Source organism: Haliaeetus leucocephalus, unplaced genomic scaffold, assembly GCF_000737465.1.
Source record: "Haliaeetus leucocephalus isolate CR32 unplaced genomic scaffold, Haliaeetus_leucocephalus-4.0 Scaffold201, whole genome shotgun sequence".
NCBI lineage: Eukaryota > Metazoa > Chordata > Aves > Accipitriformes > Accipitridae > Haliaeetus > Haliaeetus leucocephalus.
In genome coordinates, this window is record NW_010972637.1 from 700,753 (window position 1) to 706,752 (window position 6,000).

A 6,000-nucleotide genomic window follows, 5' to 3' on the forward strand; every position below is an offset into this window, starting at 1 on the left:
TCCCTCTCTGCTCTCTCTCAGCTACCAGTGCAACTTGCAGCAAGCACTTGTGGCATGGTCCCTCTGCCATGTACCTGCCCTTTCTCCCAGCAGAAGTGGCTGGGAAGCTTCAATAGTGCAGAAGCTGGAGAAGGTGAAACTCACCAGTCTCCTGCTCTTTTTGATGCATCCCTTCCTGCAATCACTTTCACCAGAGGCAGGGAACTGCCCCGAGTGCCCTCTTCCCAAGCTGCCCACTGCTGCTGGCTCCCCGCTGTGGAATTTTGCACACATACTGGCTCCCCTGGGACAGTTCCTCTACCTCCCCACTCTAATTTATGCACCAGCCAGTGAAAGGCAACGCAAGGCAAAGGCTCAAATACATTTCATGACATTCATCATTTGGGCCTTTTTTCTACTCTTTTGCCTACTCTGCACACTCACCCACTTCTCTTTCACTGAAAACAGGTGCAGGACTTTGCGCTTCCCCTTGTTGAACTTCCTGGGGCTCCTGCCTTGGCAGGGTACAACCCTAGGTTGATGCAGAGAGCAGCACCAAGTTGTGACTTTGCACAGGAGGAGGGATTTGGCTGCTGCTGTAGCGAGGCTGCACCAGGCAGTGGAGGCTGGTAGGTGAGCAGAGCCCTGTGACATGGGGGCAGAGGGTGTGGTGAGGAGGAGGCTAGGCCTGGGGTGATGAGTAGCGGGACACAGGCTGGCCCTGGAGACCCCCAGGCTGCAAACATCTGCCCTTGGACCAGCTGCAGAGATGCAGACCTAGAGCTGGGCAGAACCTGCTTTTGGGGGGAACAACAAAATATTACCTGGCACATGTAGAAGGACCCATCAGCATCAAAATCCCACCTCTCCTGACCAGGGGCTGCATCACTGCACCCCATCCCTCACAAGGCTGTCCCCAGCGGCCATAGGGCCCAGCAGACATGTGAGGAAACAGTAGCTGTAGCACCAGGAAAAGGGGGGAAAATCAGCACAGGTGCAGTTAGCAACACCACCAGCATTGTTAATATTAAGACTTTTCCCACAGTTTTCATGCTTTCATTTTCTTCTATTAAGTGATAAATAGATTTGGGGTCCAGGACCACAAGGGGCTGGTGTGTGCCCCAGCTGGCCCCTGAGGCACCTTCCCAGTGTCACCAACAGCGAGGTGGCTTCCTGGGGGGCTGGGAAGGGTCCTTGGAGCTGCTGGCCCTCCTCTTCAGGGCTCGCCAGGGCCCCCCACGTGAGCGTTTGCTGCCCCGGCTGCGAGCGGAGAGCCCTGGCACAGCCTCCTCTGGGTCCTCTTGCTGCTCTTCTTGCTCCCTATGGGTGGCAACAGGGGCACAGGCAGGACTGCTGACACCCCCATGAAGGGCTGGGCTGGGGGCATGATACCCTCCTTAGGAGACAGCAGGGCTGGGGGCAGCCACAGGGCTGTCCTCCCACCCACTGGCAGCATGTCTATCCCCCAGGCCCATCTGATGTTGGGCCTCCCCACTGCACTGGCACACAATGGTGTCAGTCAGCTGGTGGACAAAGCTCCTGGTGCCCCTGCCCAGGGAGGCCTGCAGCAGCTGGACCAGAGCCTCCTCATCCAGGCCAAAGTAGCGCAGGCTGGATGTGACAAGGCTTTGCACTGCTGCTGCTTCCTGGGCATCCTCGAAGAGCTGCCCCAGCTCCTGATGCAGCCAGGGCAGCAGGGGATGGAGGACAGTGGGGTAGACACGGAAAAGGAATGCCCAGACATAGGCATGGAAGCCACCTACTGGAGCTCCCAGCAGAGGCCCTGTGGCTACTGACCAGGGTGCTGGAGCATGATGGAGGCTGTGGGCGGCTGGGTGTCCGGGGGCTCCTCTTCTCAGGTGGACAACAACTGACGGTGCCACAGGTGGTGGGATGATGTGGTCCTCAAAGTCGTTTTCCTCCCGCACTGAGTGCAAGATGGAGCTCACCCTCCCTTTGCAGAGAGGGCAATCGGGCTTGCTCTCAGCCCACCGCAGGATGCAGGTGTAACAGAATTGGTGGAGGCATGGCATCACGTAGCTGGCCTCCTCCCAGCTGTCCAGGCATATTGGACAGTGGTTCTCCAGCTCCGTGGCCATGCTCTCCATGTGCTGCGGTGGGCTGGGAGGAGCTGGGAATGACAAACCTCTCCCTCTCACTGCCGCTGCAGCAGCGGGTGTCTAGAAAAGGAAGACGGGCCACAAATGTTGGCTGGCCTGATGAGGGGTGGAAGAAATGCCCAGGTCCCTCAAGAAGGAAACCCTCCCAGCTCCCCAGGGTGAGGTTTCCCTGCACAGCTCACCTCTGCTGCTGCAAGCACGCCTCCTGGTGCCCTGGCTGCCTGAGTGAGGAAGGGCTGGGGAAAATCCTCTGATGGCTCTGGGGTCAGGCACTGCGAGCTGCACTCAACAACTTCCTGGGCACGACCTCAGCACCAACAACAGCCTTGCACGACGCTCCAAACCTTGCGTACTCGCTCAGCTGGAGTGTGGGCATGAGCCAACTGGGTGAGACTCGGCACCCAAATACAATCAGCAAGGGATGCGGCATCACAATCCATTGCTCAGGGATGTCACAGTCTCACTTGGAGGTGTCACAGCCCATCTGTCAGTGACATCAGAACCCATAGCTTGGTCATGGCACTGTCCATCTCCCCTCTATTCACCCATCTCTTGCCTTGTGCTCAGCATTGTTGTTTCACGCCAGTCACCAAGGCCTCAGCCGTCTCTTCCCAGGGCCCTGTCAGGTCACTCTGGCTGTGGCAGATGTCTCCAGGCACATGCAGCAAGAGGGTTAATTGGATAACACCTCGTGCCTCCCTTAGTGACTGCAGTACAAAGTCCCACAGGCTCTTCCAACAACCCAGCACTGCTGGAGAACCCTCCCCTGCTTCCTCCTATGGGCAATCAAAGGCAGCACTTGGCTTGCTTTTGGGGATTTTCTACTTGTTGAGCCATCAAACCAATGCCTCTAGCTCCAAGCTGTGGGTGTCCATTTGCCGAAGGTGGTTGCACTTCTCATCCCTATGGAGACACCACAGGATGCAGTCACTTCTCCAGATGGGTGTTTGTGTTCAGCTCCTGATGACCCTTGGGCCAGGATGGACATAGTGCTTGGGCCCCAGCTCAGATGTGGGGCTGGATGGTGCCCAGCATCCCCCCTTTGGGGTCTGCAGGGTGATAATAATATTACTGACAGACCTTGGGCTGCCTGGTTGTCTGAGTTGGAGGACCATGACTGCAGGAACAGTGAATTTCCATTTGTGGACACTGAAATTATAAGGGACCAGTTGTATCAGTTGAATGTTCCTAAGTCTATGGGGCCAGATGGGATTCATCCCAGAGTACTGAAGGAGCTAGTGGATGTTTACAGCAGGACCCCTCTCAATTATCTACCAAAGGTCTTGGGAGTCTGGCAAGGTCCCTGCTGACTGGAAGCTAGTCAGTGTTATTCCAGTTTACAAGAAGGGCATGAGGGAACACCCAGGAAACTACAGACCCATTTGTCTAACCTCAGTACCTGGAAAAATTATGGAGAAGGACATACTGGGTGCTGTTGAGAGGCATTTAAAGGACAACGTAGTCATCAGGCACAGCCAACATGGGTTCACAAAGGGAAAGTCCTGTTTAATGGATTTGATATCCTTCTATGATAACGTCACCCACCTAGGGGATGAAAGGAAGGCAGTGGGTGTAGTTTTTCTGGATTTTGGTAAGGCTTTTGATACTGTGCTTCACAGCATCCTTCTGGACAAGTTATTCAACTGTGTGATAAGCAAATACATGGTGCACTGGGTGAAGAACTAGCTGAACAGCAGGGCTCAAAGTGCTGCAGTGAATGGGGCTACATCTGGCTGGCAACCAGTCACCAATGGTTTTCCTCAGGGTTCAGTTCTAGGGACAGTCCTGTTCAATATTTTTATCAATGATCTGGAAGCAGGAGCTGAATGCACCATTAGCAAGTTTGCTGATGATACTAAACTGGGAGGTGCTGTTAACTCTCCTGAGGGATAAGAGGCCTTGCAGAGGGATCTAGATGGCTTGGTGTCCTGGTTTCAGCTGGGGTAGAGTTGATTGTCTTCCTAGTAGCTGGTACAGTGCTATGTTTTGAGTTCATTTGAGAACAATCTTGATAACACTGATGTTTTCAGCTGTTGCTAAGTAACATTTAGTCTCAAGTCAAGGATTTTTCAGCTTCTCATGCCCAGCCAGCAAGAAAGCTGGAGGGGCACAAGAAGTTGGCACAGGACACAGCCAGGGCAGCTGACCCAAACTGGCCAATGGGGTATTCCATACCATGTGATGTCACATCTAGTACATAAACTGGGGGGAGTGGGGGTGGGGGGATCGCCGCTCTGGGACTAACTGGGTGTCGATCAGCGGGTGATGAGCAATTGCACTGTGCATCATTTGTACATTCAAATCCTTTTATTATTACTGTTACCATTCTATTAGTGTTATCATTATTATTATTAGTGTCTTCTTTTCTGTTCTATTAAACCGTTCTTATCTCAATGCACGAGTTTCACTTCTTTTCCTGATTTTCTCCCCCATCCCACTGGGTGGGGGGGGATTGAGTGAGCGGCTGCATGGTACTTAGTTGCGGCTGAGGTTAAACCACAACACTTGGGCAATGAGTAATGGGATGAAATTTAACAAGTTCAAATGCTGGATTCTGCACCTGGGATGGAGGAAGGCCAGGCACAAGTAGACATTGGGAAAAGAGTCGCTGGAGGGCAGCCCTGCAGAAAGGGATCTGGGGGTGCTGGTTGGCAGCTGGCTCAGTATGAGTCAGCAGTGTGCCCTGGCAGCCAGCAGGGCAAACTGCATCCTGGGGTGCATCACAGCATAGCCAGCTGGTCAAAAGAGGTGACTGTCCCACTGTATTTAGTGATGGTGTGGCCTCACCTTGAGTCACTTTGTGCAGTTCTGGGCCCCACAATTTAAGAATAATGTGAAGGCACCTGAATGTGTGCAGAGGAGGGTAACAAAAATGGTGGAAGGGCTGGAAGGCATGTCCTGTGAGGATCAGCTGAGGACTCTGGGTTTGTCTAGCTTGGAAAAAAGGAGGCTGAGGGGCAACCTCATTACTCTCTGCAGCTTCCTAAGGAGGGGAAGGGGAGAGGGCGGTGCTGATCTCTTGTCCCTGGGATCCAGTGACAGGATGTGTGGGAATGGTTCAAAGTTGTGTCAGAGATGGTTCAGACTTGACATTAGGAAACCTTCTTTACTGAGAGGGTAGTCAAACACTGGAACAGGCTTCCTAGAGAGGTGGTCAATGCTCCATGCCTGTCAGTGTTTAGAGGCATTTGGACAATGCCCTTAATAACATGCTTTAACTTTTGGTCAGAATATTCTACTTCTATTCTATTCTGTTCTATTCTATTCATTGCTATTGCTCCATGTGATAGCCCAGGGCTCGCAGTTCATCCAGCCTGGGAAAGCCACCACCTCCTTCCCCACATACACACTGCTTTGAATAAGACTGTGTAGAAAAAAAAAAAAAAGAAAGAAGAAACCACAGCTTTTCACTATGTGTTGATGCTCAGAGCCAGAACTGCAAGGATGTACTGACAACTGTGCATGTACAGAGGCTGTTCCCTGCTCTCTAGAGCAGGCTGAGCCAGTAGCGAGGAGACAGTAAATGTAATCTCTTCTGGCAGGCAGAGCCTTCCGCTGCCCCGGGGCTGTGCTCTCCAACACTTGTTTGACATTCAGTGCTGAGCAGGGTGCAGGGACAGTGACTTAGGACCAGTTCTGTAAAGGGACTACGCTTGGCATTTGGCACTGAAGAACTGTAGATATCGGTGTACTGTAAGTTGTATTTGCTCTGGGCACAGCTTTGTACAGCAATAAACACTCAGTGGCACTGGCACAAGCTTAGAAATTGGCTGTGCTGAGACTCTCCACAGCTACACCTCAGGAGCAGCTGCCAGTGCCAACCCTGTGCAGCGCCTTCCCAACCTAAGCAGTGACAAGAGAGATGTGTTTCCAGGGAATCACATGCTTCCTCACTACTAAA